The sequence below is a fragment of the Tachysurus vachellii genome, chromosome 21 (assembly GCF_030014155.1).
Source record: "Tachysurus vachellii isolate PV-2020 chromosome 21, HZAU_Pvac_v1, whole genome shotgun sequence".
Classification (NCBI taxonomy): domain Eukaryota; kingdom Metazoa; phylum Chordata; class Actinopteri; order Siluriformes; family Bagridae; genus Tachysurus; species Tachysurus vachellii.
Window position 1 is genome coordinate 1,696,781 of NC_083480.1, and position 20,050 is coordinate 1,716,830.

General features: G+C 39.2%; 1 non-coding gene and 3 pseudogenes across 1 annotated transcript; all 4 read left to right on the forward strand.

The window, feature by feature from the left end:
• The first annotated feature begins 2,161 nt into the window (after nt 1-2,161).
• LOC132837695 (5S ribosomal RNA) lies at nt 2,162-2,280 on the forward strand (annotated as a pseudogene).
• Nucleotides 2,281-2,439: 159 nt separating this feature from the next.
• On the forward strand, nt 2,440-2,557 carry LOC132837698 (5S ribosomal RNA; annotated as a pseudogene).
• A 15,753-nt stretch (nt 2,558-18,310) lies between these two features.
• On the forward strand, nt 18,311-18,429 carry LOC132837700 (5S ribosomal RNA). Its single transcript, XR_009647560.1, has one exon. It is a non-coding gene; the product is annotated as a 5S ribosomal RNA (ribosomal RNA).
• Nucleotides 18,430-18,623: 194 nt separating this feature from the next.
• LOC132837718 (5S ribosomal RNA) lies at nt 18,624-18,742 on the forward strand (annotated as a pseudogene).
• The last annotated feature ends 1,308 nt before the right edge of the window (nt 18,743-20,050 follow it).

Here is a 20,050-nt window from a genome sequence, read left to right on the forward strand (position 1 = left end):
CAAATATCACAGATGTTCAGGACAGATGTTCAGGACTGGGTACAGGATTTATTTATTTTTATTATAAACATGAGGGATACAACAAATAAAACATCATAAATGATAAACTGATAATGAATTATTTATTAAAGTAAAGACTGGAAATACATCAGTGAATAAGAAAGTTCATCTTAACTCTCCTCTGTGTTCTGTGTGAAGTGTTCAGATGTTCACAGCTCCTAATTTATGATTGTTAAGACTATTTATTAAGATCATTAAGACTCACAGGTCAGTCAGTGGAAAATGCTTTCCTTACGTCAGGCTTAAACTCAGCAAGAATTTTCCACTGAACCATGACAACATTTAAATATTTTATACATTACAATTTTTCACGAGTTATAGTGACTGTCATTAAATTAATTTATTTAATTCATTATATTTGTTTCTTAATTATTGAAAGTGATTTTTATTAAAACCTTGTTTACCTTTATATATTTTAATATTTTTAGGGATGTGGTAGCCTAGTGGTTAAAGCGTTGGATTACTGATTGAGTTCAACTCTCAGGTCCACCAAGCTTCCACTGCTAGGCCCCTGAGCAAGGCCTCAATTGCTCAGTTGTATAAATTGAAAGTGTGGATAAGAGTGTCTGCTAAATGTCAGAAATGTAATCCCACGTTATGCTCTGTAAAACTTTCCCCATTAAGTGGTGGGAAATAACTTAAGAATTCAGTAGAATATTAAAACATACCTGAAAGGTGAAGGAGGTAAACTATTAGTGTTGTATCTGAGTTTATCTCAATGTCTTTCCGTTCTGTGGTATCTGATGAACAAGGGTTGCTATTTATTCTCTTTCACTCTTGCTGACATCCTGCAAACCAGCACTGCCTACGTTCTCTGCTTTAAAAATCAGATTAAATGGAAATCTAAGGCAGACTGGTCATGACTGATCAAATGGAGGACTTGAGTACACGATAAAGTTCAAGATAAAGTCACCTTCAAATGCTCTTTAGTGTGTAATTTAAAGAAGAATTTATTTTGGTTTTGATGGTTTTGAGACAGCACAAGATGACATCATACTGTTCTGAAATCATGGATACAGCCTCACCAAGACTGGTCTGTAAATCTGCAACACTACTAACAAAAGAGTACAGATTTTATTGCAGTTAAAGGATTTATGACATGAATCAACACTAACTCGTCAATCATATTGTCATGTAATGAAGTTTAAGACAGTGATGGTGCAGGTTTTCTGTGTATCTTCACATACAGTGAATCGAGCAGTGCTAGAGGCTCAGAGGGAGCGTGATGTAAAGTGGGAGGTCCAACTCAGGGCCAGTCAGGGCAAGCTTAGGGGTGTAGTGTGTTATTATGAGGGAGAACTACTAGAGCAGTGTTTAAGAGTGCACATACTGCTGCCATGCACTGTAACATTAAATAGTATTACTGGTAAAAAATATTTGATTTACTTGATTTTAAACAAAAACATTGAGCTTACTACAAATATTATGTTACTGGTCTAAAAAAATAAAAAAAAAAAATAAAAAAAGAAAGAAAGAAAGAATGCCCGATCCACGGTGGCTTAGTGGTTAGCACGTTCGCCTCACACCTCCAGGGTCGGGGTTCGATTCCCGCCTACACCTTGTGTGTGTGGAGTTTGCATGTTCTCCCCGTGCCTCGGGGGTTTCCTCTGGGTACTCCGGTTTCCTCCCCCGGTCAAAAGACATGCATGGTAGGTTGATTGGCATCTCTGGAAAATTGTCCCTAGTGTGTGATTGCGTGAGTGAATGAGAGTGTGTGTGTGCCCTGCGATGGGTTGGCACTCCGTCCAGGGTGTATCCTGCCTTGATGCCCGATGACGCCTGAGATAGGCACAGGCTCCCTGTGACCCGAGGTAGTTCGGATAAGCGGTAGAAGATGAATGAATGAAGAATGCCCGATCTTGTCTGATCTCGGAAGCTAAGCAGAGTCGGCCCTGGTTAGTACTTGGATAGGCGACTGCCTGGGAATACCAGGTGCTGTAAGCTTTTGACATAGGCATTCATTTACTTTACTATTTGAATTCTCTAACAACATCTTAATATTCATACCCTGTAGCTAATGTTTTGATAGAAAACAACAAAAAACAACAGAAAAAGAAAAAACAAACAATTTATAAATGGGTTTCATTCCAAATTTCCCCTCGCTTACGGCCATTCCAATCTGAGAATGCCCGATCTCGTCTGATCTCGGACACTAAGCAGAGTCAGGCCTGGTTAGTACTTGGACAGGCAACTGCCTGGGAATACCAGGTGCTGTAAGCTTTTGACATAGGCACTCATTTACTTTACTATTTGAATTCTCTAACAACATCTTAATATGCAGACCCTTTCGCTAATGTTTCGATAGAAAACAACGAATAAAAAAAAAGAAAAGAAAAAAACAAACAATTTCTAAATGGGTTCCATTCCAAATTTCCTTTTACTTACGGCCAATCCACTCTGAGAACGCCTGATCTCGTCTGATCTCGGAAGCTAAGCAGAGTCTGCCCTGTTGGTACTTGGATAGGCGACTGCCTGGGAATACCAGGTGCTGTAAACTTTTGACATAGGCGTCCATTTACTTTACTATTTGAATTCTCTAACAACAACATAATATTCAGACCCTTTCGCTAATGTTTCGATAGAAAACAACAAAAAAAAAAAAGAAAAGAAAAGAATAAAACAAACAATTTATAAACGGGTTCCATTCCAAAGTTCCTTTTGCTTACGGCCATTCCACTCTGAGAAGGCCCGATATTGTCTGATCTTGGAAGCTAAGCAGAGTTGGGCCTGGTTCGTACTTGGATAGGCGACTGCCTGGGAATAATTTGGTTTGTTTTGTAGTTTTGCTTTTTAGTGAAGTTTTTTGTTTTTTTTCGTGTTTTTTTTTTTTTTTTTGCTGGCTGGAGGGTGGTTACCGTTTTTTATTTTTATTTTCAAAAATGGATGGATTAACGGGCAAATAACAATGGACTAGCAGGAGGAACATGCACGGCAAACGACACTGGATTGGTAGGAGGAACACGCACGGCAAACAACACTGGATTGACAGGCGGAACACGCACGGAAAATGACACTGGATTGGTAGGAGGAACACGCACGGCAAACGACAATGGACTGGATAAACGACGACGAGCTAGAGATGAAAAAGAACAAGAAGTAAGAGACAAGTTTGTTGAACAAAAATATTTAAAGGAAGCTACAGTGATTGTGAATTTGGAAAATGTGACTGAGGTGAGAGCGGTAGACATTATTAAGGCTGTAACAGAACAATGTGGACATGGAAAAATTTTAGCGCTAAGACCGAGACAATGGAAGGAATATGAACTCACTATGGAAAAGGAAGAAATGTGTAACGAACTTATGGGTGGACTGTTAATAAAAGGAATGGATTGTGAAGTAAAAAAACTGCAGAATAGAGACTTTGTTTTTTCTTTCATGCATTTGCCCGTTTACCTGGAAGATAAAGATGTTTTGGATAAATTGGAAGGTTGGGGGTTTGCCCCATCTCAAAGATTAAAAGGAGGCTGTATCCAGGCATTAATGTAGAGGATGGGACGAGGTTTGTGCAAGTAAGGTTCCCAAGAGAGGGAGTTTTCCCTGCCATACAGCACGAAGCTAGAAACGGCTGAAGGACCACAATATTTCCGGGTGATGCACAGCCACCAGGTGAAGACTTGTCGGCTGTGCATGAACCCTGATCACCTGATGAAGGATTGCCCTGATTTTAAGTGCTATAAGTGTGAGGAAAGGGGACACTTTGCACGGAACTGTGATACAGTTAAGTGCCCGGAGTGGCAAAAGTTTTTAAATAAATGTGAGTGTTGGATGGAAGAGGAGGAAAGAGGTGGGGTGGAACAGGTGAACGGACAAATACATGAAAGAAACAACGAGGAGGATAGACAAACGGATGATGGACAAGAGGAAGAAAGATTACAAGAAAAAGAAACAGAAGGAGCAACCACTATCATAGAGGAAGCAGGGTTCCCACGCATCCTGGAAAACCTGGAAATCCTGGAAAATTAATGACCAATGTTTCAGTCCTGGAAAACACATGGAAAATGAGCGAAAACATAAATTGTCCTGGAAAAAATCTTGTTGTATTGGAAAATTATTATTTTTAAATGTTCTTGATCATTTAAAGAACAGTGTACAACTGGTCGAAACAATTAACGTTAGTAACAGGAAGCGCTCTGTTCAGGGACGCTGAGTTTTGACGGGTTTTTTGTTATGCTTTTTAATCTCGCTGTGACGGATGACGCTGTCTTGTGTTGGCGGTTTCAGGTTCTAGGAATTTTTGAAGTGCTTGAATGTTTTCAACAAATAGTGACGGGTAAGCAGGTTATATTAACCTTGTTAATCTGAATATCATGTGCAAGGGGAATGCACAGCAAACTAAAGCATGCATGACGGGATTGGCCTGAGAAAGGAAAGGGTATTAATATGTGCGGTCTTTTTATTTTATAAATGTTGAAATTTCATTCACATGACAAATTGTCTTTAAAAGTATAGTTAAGTAATAGCCATAAAGTGTACGTTGATTTTAAGACTTCTGGAGAGAAGAACATATTACTTTAGGCCGTGAATCTGTGAGCTTTGTCTTTTTTTGCTAAATTTGAAATGTCCTGGAAAAGTCCTGGAAAATGATCTCTGAAAAAGAGTGGGAACCCTGAGGAAGGAGAAAGAGAAAAAGACAATATGAATAATAATGAACAAGCAATGGAGCAGGACACTCAATCGACAGAATTGGAGATATCGGACAGTTTTTATACAGTACTTTTTTAGAGGGCGGGGAGAGATTTGGACAAGGACGTAAGGACCAAAAAGAAGGAATGAACAGTGAAGAAGGAGTAAAGAAGGACAAAGACAGGGAGGGGAGAAGACAAATAAGAAGAAGAGCATTGAAGGTAAAACCTAATTTGGAAGGTGCAAGAAAAAAGATCATGGGAAAGATTAGCAGATATGATGTGTTAAGGGGTTTGGAGGGAGAATACAGTGAATAATGTTTAAGTATTTATTTATCTTTCTTTTAATGGCTTTAAGTTGTGTTACGTTTAATGCAAGGGGACTGATGGACATTGGAAAATTTGAAAAAGGAAAGAAAAATGTAAAAGGGAACATATTATTGCACTACAAGAAACAAACTGGATAGAAAATGTGATAACTGATTTTAAAAAGAGATGGGATGGAGGTATTTTATATAATAATGGAGATGGGAGGTTGGGGAGAGGAGTGGCTTTTTTAATGAAGGATGATGTTTTTAAAGTAAGCAAAATTGTGTACAAGGACAAGGTTGGGAAATGTATAGTTGTAGAGACTATATATGAAGGAAGAGATTTGATTTTAGTAAATGTACATGCACCAGTGGAGGAGAATGAAAAGAAAGTGTTTTTTAATGTTTTGAAGAAGTATAAAGAAATAATAATGATGGGGGATTTTAACACGGTTTTTAGTAAACAATATATGACTGAAGGAATGGTTTTTAAAACTGATACGGGAAGAAAAGATTTAAAAGCACTAATGGAGGAAAATAATATAATAGATGTGTGGAGGGAAAGAAATGAAAAGAAAAAAAGAATTTTCAAGGAGACAAATAGTGGGGCAGTTTGTGTGCCAAACCAGAATTGACTTTGTTTTATGTACAAGAAATGTGGAAAATTTTATAGAAAAGATTAAATATGAAGAAAATATAAAGTTTTAGTGGTCATGTTTTTATTTTTTAAGTTGGACTGGAGTCAAATGCAAAGAGGACCAGGAGTATGGATTTTAAATACACAGATTTTAAAGAATGAAGATTATGTTGCAAAGGTTAAAGAAATTATAGAAAAAGAAAAGGAAAATGGAATGTATGAAGAGGATAAGAGAATATGGTGGGAGAATGTAAAGTTTTTAATCAAGAAGTTGTCGGAACTTAGAGCCCGTCTCCAAGTCGGCACATATCAGGGTGAATTATACTGATATACTTTATAATGCTTTTATACTATATAATTGTTACTTAAACTTAATTTACTGATAGCACTAACATTAATACGAATTAAACCAATGGGAAAACTCCTCAGACCTGGATGAGAATGAGCAAACTTCTTTTATTGTGGTCAATCAGCCAACAATTCTCTAAGAGAAATTGCCAATTTGAAAGTAACAAAAGAAATCCCAAAAAACCCAAAAAGAAAAAGCATCTTCATGAAGAGCATCGGCATGCAAAAAACAAAAACCCTCCGGACGGACCTGCAGAGTTACAGGATTTTTCCACGCGCCTCCTTATCGGTCCCCCCCCTCACAGACCGGTTTTCATATCACCTTTTCATTATGTCATCTTATTTACCGGAATCATCTCATATGTTTTTGTAACGTCCTGTTCCTTGCAGTCCCCTTGTTTTTTCCTTCACCTTTTGCCCATATGCCCATTTATGGATTTTCCTCCCCTTAGTTCCCCGGGACCCAGGCCCGGGAGCCCAGGCCTGTGACCCTGGGTCTTCTTCATTCGCCATAACAATTATGCCTAAACAACAATTTTTGTTACTAAAAAGTGTGCTCAAAAAAGAGCTTCACTCCCTGGTCAAAGTTACATTTGCCTCTCAGTTTTTCCGTGCCAGACGTCCGGAAGATTTAATCCTTCATTCAACTACAATGGGTAAGTTTCTCCTTTGCTATTTTCTACTACACATGATTTTTAATAATTATAAGTCACTCTATGAGTCTGATTTATGTCAAAAGTTATTATGTTAAAAGAAAGCTCTTATCTAAATTATTTCTCATACAAGAAAGCTCTTATCTATTTGTCATCTTATATTGTCACTATTGCTAAACTCCTGCTAAACTCTTACTGCTATACTGTTGTCATTATTATTAAGCTATTGCTACTATAATGTTACTTGTGTACAAAAACAATGGAGTTCTTTGCTGACTCCTCTAATCTGTTAACTGCTTGAATTTTGATATGATCTCATACTATGATCTCATGCTATGATCTCAGCCTGTCCTTGGTCAGGCTGGGCTTGTTTACACTTATCTCAAGCTCCCGTTCCTCTATCTCCTCTAACTCCTCTTATCTCCCTTCAGATCCCTCGCGTCAGCCAGCTCATTCTGGTTGCCCCATCATGTCCTCACCTCACCATCCTCGTCCGTCTCTCTCCCCTAAGGCCAATGGCCGCTGATGTCATGGAAAGCTATCGCCGCTTCCAGCTACTTCATATCACCCATGAGCTCGTTACGTGTCTGGAACAGCTCTGTTCTCCTGACCTCCCCGAGCATCCTCATCTGCTGTTCCATATTGTGAGAGGGCCTCTTACTAGCACGTCCTCGACTCAAAACCCCTCTGCCTAACCTCGTGGATCAGAGAACCCAAACTGATGGCTGTCCTCATGTTGAGCTTTGCAACCCTGAGCTCGGGACTCCCGCTTCTCCTCCTCCTCCAGTGCCTCATGCCTATATCCGTCCTCTCAGTCCTGCCTTGGCATCTCCTCCCTCTGATTCCGGCCCTGGAACCCCAGATTACATTCCTTCTTCTCCCTCTGATTATGGCCCTGGATCCCCAGACTATTCCCCTACTTCACCCTCCGATTACTGAGAATGTTTATAATAACCAATAAACCTATAACCATTCCCTCTGACTCCAATGTGGTTCTTATATACAGGGAGTGCAGAATTATTAGGCAAATGAGTATTTTGACCACATCATCCTCTTTATGCATGTTGTCTTACTCCAAGCTGTATAGGCTCGAAAGCCTACAACCAATTAAGCATATTAGGTGATGTGCATCTCTGTAATGAGAAGGGGTGTGGTCTAATGACATCTACACCCTATATCAGGTGTGCATAATTATTAGGCAACTTCCTTTCCTTTGGCAAAATGGGTCAAAAGAAGGACTTGACAGGCTCCGAAAAGTCAAAAATAGTGAGATATCTTGCAGAGGGATGCAGCACTCTTAAAATTGCCAAGCTTCTGAAGCGTGATCATCGAACAATCAAGCGTTTCATTCAAAATAGTCAACAGGGTCGCAAGAAGCGTGTGGAAAAACCAAGGCGCAAAATAACTGCCCATGAACTGAGAAAAGTCAAGCGTGCAGCTGCCAAGATGCCACTTGCCACCAGTTTTGCCATATTTCAGAGCTGCAACATCACTGGAGTGCCCAAAAGCACAAGGTGTGCAATACTCAGAGACATGGCCAAGGTAAGAAAGGCTGAAAAACGACCACCACTGAACAAGACACACAAGCTGAAACGTCAAGACTGGGCCAAGAAATATCTGAAGACTGATTTTTCTAAGGTTTTATGGACTGATGAAATGAGAGTGAGTCTTGATGGGCCAGATGGATGGGCTCGTGGCTGGATCGGTAAAGGGCAGAGAGCTCCAGTCCGACTGAGACGCCAGCAAGGTGGAGGTGGAGTACTGGTTTGGGCTGGTATCATCAAAGATGAGCTTGTGGGGCCTTTTCGGGTTGAGGATGGGGTCAAGCTCAACTCCCAGTCCTACTGCCAGTTTCTGGAAGACACCTTCTTCAAGCAGTGGTACAGGAAGAAGTCTGCATCCTTCAAGAAAAACATGATTTTCATGCAGGACAATGCTCCATCACACGCGTCCAAGTACTCCACAGCGTGGCTGGCAAGAAAGGGTCTAAAAGAAGAAAAACTAATGACATGGCCTCCTTGTTCACCTGATCTGAACCCCATAGAGAACCTGTGGTCCATCATCAAATGTGAGATTTACAAGGAGGGAAAACAGTACACCTCTCTGAAGAGTGTCTGGGAGGCTGTGGTTGCTGCTGCACGCAATGTTGACGGTGAACAGATCAAAACACTGACAGAATCCATGGATGGCAGGCTTTTGAGTGTCCTTGCAAAGAAAGGTGGCTATATTGGTCACTGATTTGTTTTTGTTTTGTTTTTGAATGTCAGAAATGTATATTAGTGAATGTTGAGATGTAATATTGGTTTCACTGGTGAAAATAAATAATTGAAATGGGTATATATTTGTTTTTTGTTAAGTTGCCTAATAATTATGCACAGTAATAGTCACCTGCACACACAGATATCCTCCTAAAATAGCTAAAACTACAAACAAACTAAAAACTACTTCCAAAAATATTCAGCTTTGCTATTAATGAGTTTTTTGGGTTCATTGAGAACATGGTTGTTGTTCAATAATAAAATTAATCCTCAAAAATACAACTTCCCTAATAATTCTGCACTCCCTGTATATATATATATATCCCATATATATATATATATTATCTTCAATTAATCATTACACCACGTCTTAATAATAATAATAATAATAATAATATATATATATGTAATAATAATAATTATAATAATATTATAATGTAATGTGTATTCTCCTAAGGTTCAAGGATTTTTCACAACAAAGTTCTCTATCAAATATTGTAGTTTAACACAGAAACGCAAAAGATACAAAGAAAGAGAAATGAAGGAAAGTTTGGAAAAAGGAATTAAATAAAGAAAATAAGGACATACAAAAGATAAAGGAAATTGGGAAACTGAAAGAAATGGAAGAAAAAGAATATGAGGGGGCGAGGCTAAGAAGCAAAGCAAAATATGTAGTGGAGGGAGAAGTTCTTTTTTGATTTGGAAAAAAGAGAGGGAAAGCTGAAATGATAAATGAAATAAGAGGGGAAAAATGGGGAAATTATAGAAGGAAATAAAAAGATTTTAGAAGAAATAAAATGTTTTTATGAGGATCTGTTTAGTGCAAGGGGTGTGGAAGAGGAGGAAAAAAATAAATTGTTGAATCAGATAAAAGCAAAAGTAAGTGAAGAAGATAGAAAAGACTGTGACCAGGAAATCAAAGAAGAAGAGATTGAAAGAGCAATAAATCAACTGAATAAAAAGAAAAGTCCAGGAATAGATGGTTTGGGAACTGAATTTTATGTATGTTTTAAAGAAGTGTTAATAAAGATTTTAAATGAGGTTTTTAAAGACATTTTTGAAAAGAGAGAAATTAATGAAAGAACAAGGATGGGGTTGATGAGACTGATATATAAAAGGAAAGGAGAGAAAGTAGATTTAAAAAACTACCGACCGATCACGATGTAAAACACAGATCTTAAGATTTTAGCAAAGGTTTTAGCAAACAGATTAAAAGAATTAATGCCCAGTATAATTAAAACAAATCAAGCGTATGGAGTAAAAGGAAGAGATATAGCCGACATAATGAGTATAAGAGACACAATTTGATACATGAAAAGAAAAAATGAAGAGGGATACGTAATATGATTTCGAAAAGGCTTTTGATAGGGTTGAGCATGGGTATTTATTTGAGCTTGTAAGGAGTTTTGGGTTTGGAGAGAATTTTATTAAATGGATTGAGATTTTATATAAGGGTGCACTAACAAGAATGAAATGTAATGGGTTTTTAACAGATTGTTTTAAAATAACACGTTCAATAAGACAGGGTTGTCCGCTCTCTGCATTACTGTACTCACTTGTATCCGAACTCTTAGGATTGGCAATTAGAGAAAAGGAAGGAATAATAGGGATTGAAATTGAAGAAAATAAGTCAGAGGGGAAAGTTTTTCAGTATGCTGATGATACGACGTTAATTGTAAAAGACAAAGCAAGTGTTAAGGAAGCAATGAATGTTGTAAAAGAATATTGTAGAGGGTCTGGAAGTAAAGTTAATGAGGATAAAACGGTATATATGAAATTTGGTAAAGCTATGGTTTTAACGGATTGTTTTCATTTCAAGGAAGTGAAAGAAAGGCTGAATTTTTGGAAATTAAGAACTTTAAATTTAAAGGGGAAAGTTTTAATATTGAATGTCTTAATGGTTTCTGAAATGCCTTTATGGACAGAACAGAGGTTGAAGAAATGTTTTATTGGTTTTTTTTATGGGAGGGGAAACCTGCAAGAATTGCATATAACACGTTTTAGGGGCGGTGGAAAAGGGGGGCTTGGGGTTAATGGATATGGAACAACGAAAACATGCTATGAGAGTGAAAATTGTGAAGAACTACCTTAATGAAGAGCACAAAACTGAGTGGAAGAAAACAATGAATTACTTTTTAAACAAATGTGGGGATTTTAACATGGAGGATGGAATTTTATGGATGAAAAAAAATTGGATGACGGAAGGGTTACCTGTGTTTTATAGAGAAATTTTTAGTGCTTGGGGAAAGTTTTGAAAATTGAGTATGATCCACATGGGAGAGAAAACATTTTAAATCAACCTCTGTTCTTAAATAACATTTTAAAACAAGGGAAAGAAATATTTTTTAAGAAGTGGATGGAAGTGGGCATAACGAGAGTGAGAGATGTTTTGTATGAGTTTAAAGAAGGTTTTTTTACCAACACAAGTTATTGTAGATGCAATGGAAGTAGCAAAAGAAGAGTACAGTAAACAATAAATAACAAAGAAATATGAAATCATTAAAAATGCAATACCAAAAGTGTGGATTGAAAGAATAGAGTGTATGGAAGAAGAGCAAAAAGAAAAAAACATTTACGTGAAACTGGGGGAAAAAACTGTGTGATTTTAAAGAATGTACTGTAAAAATGTTTTATTGTGTTTTTAGAGATGGTGTTTTTAAAGAACCGATTGTAAACAAGCACTGGGTGGAAAAATTCAAAGATTTAAAAGAAGAGTGTATATGGAGAAACATGAGGGGAAAATGTTTGGAGACAAAGTTGGAATGTTTGGAGTATTTTATAAGACATAAAGTGGTTTTTACTGAGTCTATTTTAAATAAAATTGGGATGGAACAAAATGCTATTTGTAAAGTGTGTCAAGAAAAGGAAGAAGGGATTTTACATACGTTTTTATATTGTAAAGAAGGATTTTTTAAGCAAATGCAAATGTGTGATTAAATATTTGACAGGGGAGTGGGATGAAAATGTAATGGAATGGAACAGAGTGGTTATGTTTGGTTGGGAAAAGAAGTGTCAAAACAAGAAGTCCATAAATCTGTGGGTAATGTTGATGAAAAGTGCAATATGGGAGAGAAGGATTGTGGCTAAAAAGGAAAAAATTGTGTTGGAGGGTTGGAATGTGTTTAAAAGGAAATCAGAAATGTATATTGAAAGTCTATACTGTATGTGTATTTTAAATCTGAAAAAATGTTGGATGCCTTTTATCATGTTTTTACACCACAAGTTTGTTGTGTTTTAAAAGAACTAACGTGGAAGCTGCCGGGGAGTGAAGGAGAATTCTAAAGTATGTACGTAAATGTACGGTGTATGGAAAATGTGTGAGGTGTGATGTAAATATGATTGTATAGAATAATTTTAAGTTTTTATTATATTTTTAATTGTATTGTATTTTGTTGTTTAAAATTTCTTAATAAGAAAAAAAAAAGACGCCCGATCTCATCTGATCTCGGAAGCTAAGCAGAGTCGGGCCTGGTTAGTACTTGGATAGGCGACTGCCGGGGTATACCAGGTGCTATAAGCTTTTGACATAGGCATTCATTTACTTTACTATTTGAATTCTCTAACAACAAAATCTTAATATTCAGACCCTTTCACTAATGTTTCGATAGAAAACAACAACAACAAAAATAATAAATAAAATAAGAAAAGAATAAAACAAACAATTTATAAATGGGTTCCATTCCAACTTTCGTTTTGCTTACAGCCATTCCACTCTGAGAACGCCCGATCTCGTCTGATCTCAGAAGCTAAGCAGAGTCGGGCCTGGTTAGTACTTGGATAGGCGACTGTAGTGTTCTCGTGCAGCGTGTTGGAATGCTGACTAAACACCAAGTTAAACCGTGGTCAATGAAGACAGAGTGAAGTCGTAGTAAGATTGATCATTTACTGTCACTCTCTCATTAACATTGTACGGTGAAAACTGTAGTAAGACAAAACAGCAATATTCAGAGTCTTGGCTAACATTGCATTATAAATTAACAAACACAAACTATTATTTGCTATTAGCATCTCTAGAGCTTAAACACGATGATGACAATTATTTTTAGCAGCTCCTAAAACATTGCCCTTTTAGCACAAATAATCTCCAATATATGTTCTTTAACGTGTGTAAGATCATATTAATTAACTTACGGCATTGCCTCTATGATGCTTTTAATGGATGCGACGGATACTATAGAGAGCACACCATGCCGGTTTCATAGCATTCTGGAGAATTGAGCGCTAACAGGAAGTGACGAAACAGGAAGTAGCGAAACAGGAACTGACTTATCGCATAAAAACAAACAATATATTTTTACAAATTAAGTAGATAAAAAAGGAATTATAAACTTTACATTTTTTTTATATAAGAATATTTATCAAAAATATTTAAAACAAATATTTAAACATTAAAGTCCTTACAGGACAACACACTCCCTGCCTGACCTATGTAAGGTCACTATGAACTTGTAAGAGTGCTAAACCTTAGTCTCTAGATCAGTCTTTCGGTAGAAGAAGGACGACCTCTGCAATTGGCCTTAGAAAGGTTTTTATATTGCCTTGGTCAGTCGTGGTGACTTCAACCTTTCTTACATGGCCATCCTTTCCGGGAAATATGGCTGAGATTCTGGCCATGGGCCAACAGTTGCGAGCTGTCTGCTTGTCCCTGAGCAGAACCAGATCTCCCACTTGAAGGTTTCTGCGAGGTACCGTCCACTTTGGCCTGTGTTGTAAGCAAGGTAAGTATTCTTGACTCCAGCGGGTCCAGAACTGATTTGCAAGAGCCTGAACTTGTCTCCATTGTTTTGTGTACAGGTCCTTGTCCGTGAAGTCTCCAGGAGGAGGCGGAACTCCTGTCTTCTGTGTGAGCATTGATGGTGAAAGTATGAATGGTTGTTCTGGGTCTGCAGACACAGGTAGGAGTGGTCGTGCATTAATGATAGCAGTAACTTCTGCCATTAGTGTGCAAAGAAATTTGTGGGTTAAGCGGGTTTTCAGCTGCAGAAACATTGAATCTAGGATTCTTCTGGTGATGCCGATCAGGCGCTCCCACGAGCCTCCCATGTGAGAACTGTGAGGTGGCTTGAATTCCCAGCTGCATCCTTGCTCGCTGAGGTACTTCTGCACCATTTTGTCCATTCCAAGCTCCTTGCACGTTCCAATGAAATTGGTACCGCTATCGGAACGGAACTGTTTCGCAGGACCTCTGAGTGCAAAGAAGCGCCTGATAGCATTTATGCAACTTGACGTGTCCATTGTTTCAATGGCCTCGATGTGCACTGCTCTTGAACTCATGCAGCAGAACATGATGGCCCACCGCTTGCTCTCTGCCTGTCCTCCTCTGGTGCATCTGCTTGTAACAGACCAGGGTCCAAATACGTGGAGCCCCACATATGTAAAGGGAGGGCAGACCTTTAGACGTTCAGGTGGCAGGTTTTGTGGCAGGTTCAGGTGGCAGGTTTTGTCAGGTGGTGACATGTGTTGTTCTTCCAGCTTTCCACAGCTTGTGACAGGTAATGCATTTGTGAAGTACTGAATTAATTAGTGACTTGCCTCCCAGGATCCAAAGTCCTGCTGCCCTGATAGCTCCTTCTGTCAGGTGACGGCCTTGATGTTTCACTTGCTCATGGTGGTGTCGAATGAGCAGTAGGGATACGTCGGGGAGAATAATCTTTGGGGAGAATTATTGGTTTCATTTCTGCAATTGCAAGCTCAGAGTACTTTAGTAGTCCTCCAACACGAATTAAGTTGTCTTCCAAGATCGGACAAAGTTTCCTTAGGTGACTACTTTTGGGTACTGCTTGGTTAGCTTGGAGGGCCGTCAGTTCTTTTGCAAATGCAGCCTTTTGTGTTGCTTTAATGATAACATTCCTTGCTTGGTTACTTTCGTCTGGAGTACGGTGTAAGTCACATCTGTGCCAACCTTTGCATTTGCTGTGTTGGTTTGTGTGATTATAGGATTTTGCCATGTGAATTAGAAATGATATTCCTCTTACTAGGTAGGTGAAGGTGGAGAACTGCTGGAATCGGTTAGAGGTAAACTCTGGTTCTTTCAGGTTAGTAACACATGTTCGTATTTGCGAGTGTATTTCTGAGTCGTTTTCGGGATCAAATAGTTCAAATATCTCAGTTGTTTGTGTCTTTTTTGGTGGTGGCTCCCGCAGGAAGGAGGGACCAGTAAACCATGAACTCTGTGCCAAGCATCGTGCAGGTAAAGATCGTGATGCATGACCTGCAGGGTTTTCTTCTGTGCGTACATAGTGCCACTGCTCAGGTCTTGAGGACTGATGGATGCATTGAACTCTGTTGTGGACATACACATAGAATCGTTTCGACTCATTATAAATGTAGCCGAGCACCACTTTGCTATCGGTAAAGAACTTTACGTCGTTTAGCTCCAGACCCAGCTCGTCCTTAATGAAATCTGCCATCTCTACTGCTAAGACAGCAGCACAAAGCTCAAGCCTTGGGATTGTAGGTTCAGACAGGGGTGCTAATTTTGCCTTGCCCATGACAAATCCTACTTCTACTTACCCATCTTTCTGAAGCGCTTTCAGATATGCCACAGCACCTATGGCCTTGGGAGATGCATCTGAGTATACACACAATTCTGTGTGCACTGCTTCAACTAGTGAGGTTGCTGTGTATGTACGTGGAACATGAAGCTGATCTAGGTCTTGGAGAGAATCTCTCCAGGCTTGCCATTTGCTTAATTTGTCCTCAGAGAGAGGTGTGTCCCAATCTGGCTGTACAGAGGTAAGTTCTCTGAGAAGGGCTCTTCCCTGGATCGTGACAGGTGTCAGTAGACCCAAAGGATCGAAAACACTGTTGACAGTGGAGAGGACACCACGCCGGGTGAATGGTTTGGTAATGGTTGATGAAGAGTAAGTGAATGTGTCGGTCTTGATCTCCCATAGCAGACCTAAACTCCATTGTGTGGGTGAAGTTTCTCCACTCAGGTCTAGGTCCTTGATTACTTGAAGCAAGTTAATTGCCTCAGCTTCAGATGGTACAGATACCAAACCATCATCAACACAGAAATGTCTTTCCACGAACTTGACTGTATCGGCGCCATGCTCCTGTGCACCTTCTCTGATGGCTCTTCGCAGCCCATAGATGGCCACAGCAGGAGATGGTCGATTACCAAAGACATGGACCTTCATTCGATACTCAATAATTTCCTTGTTCACATCATTGTCCTTGTGCCATAGAAATCGGAGAAAGTTATGATGGTCTTCATGCACCAAGAAACAATGGAACATCTGCTGAATGTCCGCTAGGATTGCAACCTTCTCTTTCCGAAAGCGTAGCAGGACGCCGACAAGGGAGTTATTGAGGTCAGGCCCTGTGAGGAGCACATCATTGAGAGAGATACCGGAGTATCGAGCACTGGAATGACCACCCTGATCTGATTGGGTTTTTGGGGATGATAGACCCCGAATGTAGGAAGGTACCAGCATTCATCCCCTTCTTTCAGTGATGGTGCTACCTCAGCATGTCCATTGGTAAAGATCCTTTCCATGAATTCCACATACTGCATCTCAGGTTTTCTTTTCAGAGTTTGTTGCAGATTTGTTAAACGATTAACAACTTGCTCCTTATTGTTTGGCAACGGCTTGCCTGGTTATCTAAACGGTAGGGAAGCTACCCAGCTGTTATCATCGCTTCTATAGACATTTGTGTCCATTATTTTTAGAAAGGCTATGTCCTCAACAGATGGAGCAGGTTTGTTGTCGTTCTCAGTTCTGCTGAACACTGTCTCTCCAAGTGTCTTCTCAGTTGATTTGGTCGATGCGCTACCACTTTGCTGTGTCTCCCTGATCCGCATAAAGCTTGTACAGGGTTGAAAAATTGAATATCAGCCGCTTTCCAGCACGCTGGTCTTGAATGTGTTGATCGTTGGCCTATGTGCATTACCCAGGCACACTTCTCCTATTACTACCCAGCCCAGGTCCAGTCGTTGGGCAAAAGGGGCGTTGTTTGGTCCGTTGACCTGCTGCCTGACCTTGTGTGCCCTTATCACATCTCTCCCCAATAGCAAAAGTATTTCTGCTTTCGGTTCTAGTTCAGGGATGTGCTTGGCTATGTGACGGAGATGAGGCTGGGAAAGAACTGCACTTGGCGTAGGAATCTCGGAGCGATTGTTCATGATCTCATGACACTCAATAAGTGGAGGAAGAGAGATAAGAACCTTTCCGTCCAGGGACTCAATCTGGAATCCTTCAGATGTTTCGATTATGCCAGAGCAGGTTCTGAGATGATATGAGAATTGTTCACTCTCCACATTAAACTCCTCGAAGAATTATGCTAATGGCTATTTAGGCTAATGAACGATTGCTCTGGTCGTCCAGAATTACATAGGCTTTGATGGCTATGTCCTTGGAACCTTTTGGGAACAGCTTTACAAGGCATTTTTGAGCATAAGCGGCTCCACTGACCTGGACAACAAACTTCTGTACAGCTTATATTGACAACAGCCTTGTTAGAGTGATCTTCCTCCTCCCCACCATTCTCTTGTGACGGTGAAGGAGCCTTGACTACCTGCGGTGATGGGCCAGGGTGCATGGCCGCATCGTGATTGGTGCTACCGCATTCAGTTTAAGCACTTTACGCAAGACTTGCATTCGTTGGTGAGGTGAGAAACTGAAGAACAGCATTTGAAACATATACTTTGCTCTTTGAGAAAGGCCTTTCTTTCGTCTAAGAGTTTGTTTCTGAATGTCCTGCATTTCTTCAAGGGGTGTGGTTTATTGTGTAATGGACAGATGTTGTTAGGTTCATCACCTGCTGCACGCATATCTGTTTTGTGAACTGTGATGGCTTTGTTGGTTTGGAAACTCTTCACAATGGATCTGTCTGGTTTTGCAGTCGTGGTAGCACTGCTTTGATGCATAAAGCTAGGGTCATTTCGCTTCCTTGCTTCACAGCACACAAAGTTGCAGAAATACTCAAAGGGAGGAAAGCGCCCATAATTTTGTTCTTTGTAGCATGACCCAAAGGTCATCCACTTGTCTTGAAGCCAATATGGGAGCTTATCTACAATCGGTGCGATTCCACGTGAAGTGTCAAGGTATGACAGACCTGTGAGATAACCATCCTCTTTAGCACCTTGGATTTCCATAAGCAAATCCCCTAGTTCACGTAATTTGATGTGGCCTTTAACTGAAATCTTAGGAAAACTGTCCAATCGCTGAAATAATGACCTTTCAATGATTTCTGGCGCAGCATAGCACTCACGTAGTCTTTCCCATGCTTTGGGAATAGCAGGTGTGTAAGCTTTTGACATAATCATTCATTTACTTTACTATTTGAATTCTCTAACAAAATCTTAATATTCAGACCTTTTCGCTAATGTTTCGATAGAAAACAACAAAAAAAAGAAAAGAAAAAAAGAAAAGGGAAAAACAAACAATTTATAAATGGGTTTTCTACCAACGTTCCATTTGCTTATGGCCATTCCACTCTGAGGACGCCCGATCTCGTCTGATCTCGGAAGCTAAGCAGAGTCGGGCCTGGTTAGTACTTGGATAGGCGACTGCCTGAGAATACCAGGTGCTGTAAGCTTTTGACATAGGCATTCATTTACTTTATTATTTGAATTCTCTAACAACAACATCTTAATAGTCAGGCCCTTTCGCTAATGTTTCGATAGAAAACAAAAATAAAAAGAAAAGAAAAAAAGAAAAGAAAAGAAAAGAAAAGAAAAGAAAAGAAAAAACTAACAATTTATAAATGGGTTCCAATCCAACTTTCCATTCGCTTATGGCCATTCCACTCTGAGAAACTTCGATCTCATCTAATCTCGGAAACTAAGCAGAGTAGGGCCTGGTTAGTACTTGGATAGGCGACTGCCTGGGAATACCAGGTGCTGTAAGCTTTTAACATAGGCATTCATTTACTTTACTATTTGAATTCTCTAACAACAACATCTTAATATTCAGACATTTTCGATAATGACAAGATCAGGCGTACTCAGAGTGGAATGGCCGTAAGCAAAAGGAAAGTTGGAATGGAGCCCATTAATAAATTGTTTGTTTCATTTATTTTTTTTTTATTTTTTTTTTTATATCGCATTACAGCCCAAACCTTTGAAGCCAAGCAAATGGTTCCGATCATATCTAAGCCTAATAGTGAATTACGAATTACTAATAGTGAACCTACAAATCTACCTGAGGGTAAGGTGACTTGAGCCAGACCACCAACCACCCTGTTGTATTTTATAGCTAAAGATTAAAAAAATGAAAACACTGAAATGTGACAAAGTACTATACGGTACTTAAAAAAAAAAAAAAAGAATTCTTTGAAAACTATGGCATTCTAAGTGGAAGAGTGTAAGAGATGAAAGCTGTCAAATTGTGTGCTGTGCTTAGTGAAAAACAAGGGGGCATTTTAGTTTTAGCTAAATTGCTTGACTAAATGCTAAACTAAATACTCCGTAGTGATAAAAAACACTACTTTAAGCTAAACAACATGACAGTAAACAATAACAATGATGCTGCAAAAGGCATTATTTAAAGGGAGCTAGAATTCTATCGCATCACAGCCCAAGCTTTTGAAGCCAAGCAAATGGTTCCGATCATATCTAAGCCTAATAGTGAATTGAACCTACAAATCTACCCGAGGGTAAGGTGACTTGAGCCAGGCCACCACCCATCTTGTTGTATTTTATAGCTACAGATTAAAAAAAATGAAAACACAGAAATGTGACAAAGTACTATACGGTACTTAAAAAAAAAAAAAATTCTTTGAAAACTATGGCATTCTAAGTGGAAGAGTGTAAGAGATGAAAGCTGTCAAATTGTGTGCTGTGCTTAGTGAAAAACAAGGGGGCATTTTAGTTTTAGCTAAACTGCTTGACTAAATGCTAAACTAAATACTCCGTAGTGATAAAAAACACTACTTTAAGCTAAACAACATGACAGTAAACAATAACAATGATGCTGCAAAAGGCATTATTTAAAGGGAGCTAGAATTCTATCGCATCACAGCCCAAGCTTTTGAAGCCAAGCAAATGGTTCCGATCATATCTAAGCCTAATAGTGAATTGAACCTACAAATCTACCCGAGGGTAAGGTGACTTGAGCCAGGCCACCACCCATCTTGTTGTATTTTATAGCTACAGATTAAAAAAAATGAAAACACAGAAATGTGACAAAGTACTATACGGTACTTAAAAAAAAAAAAA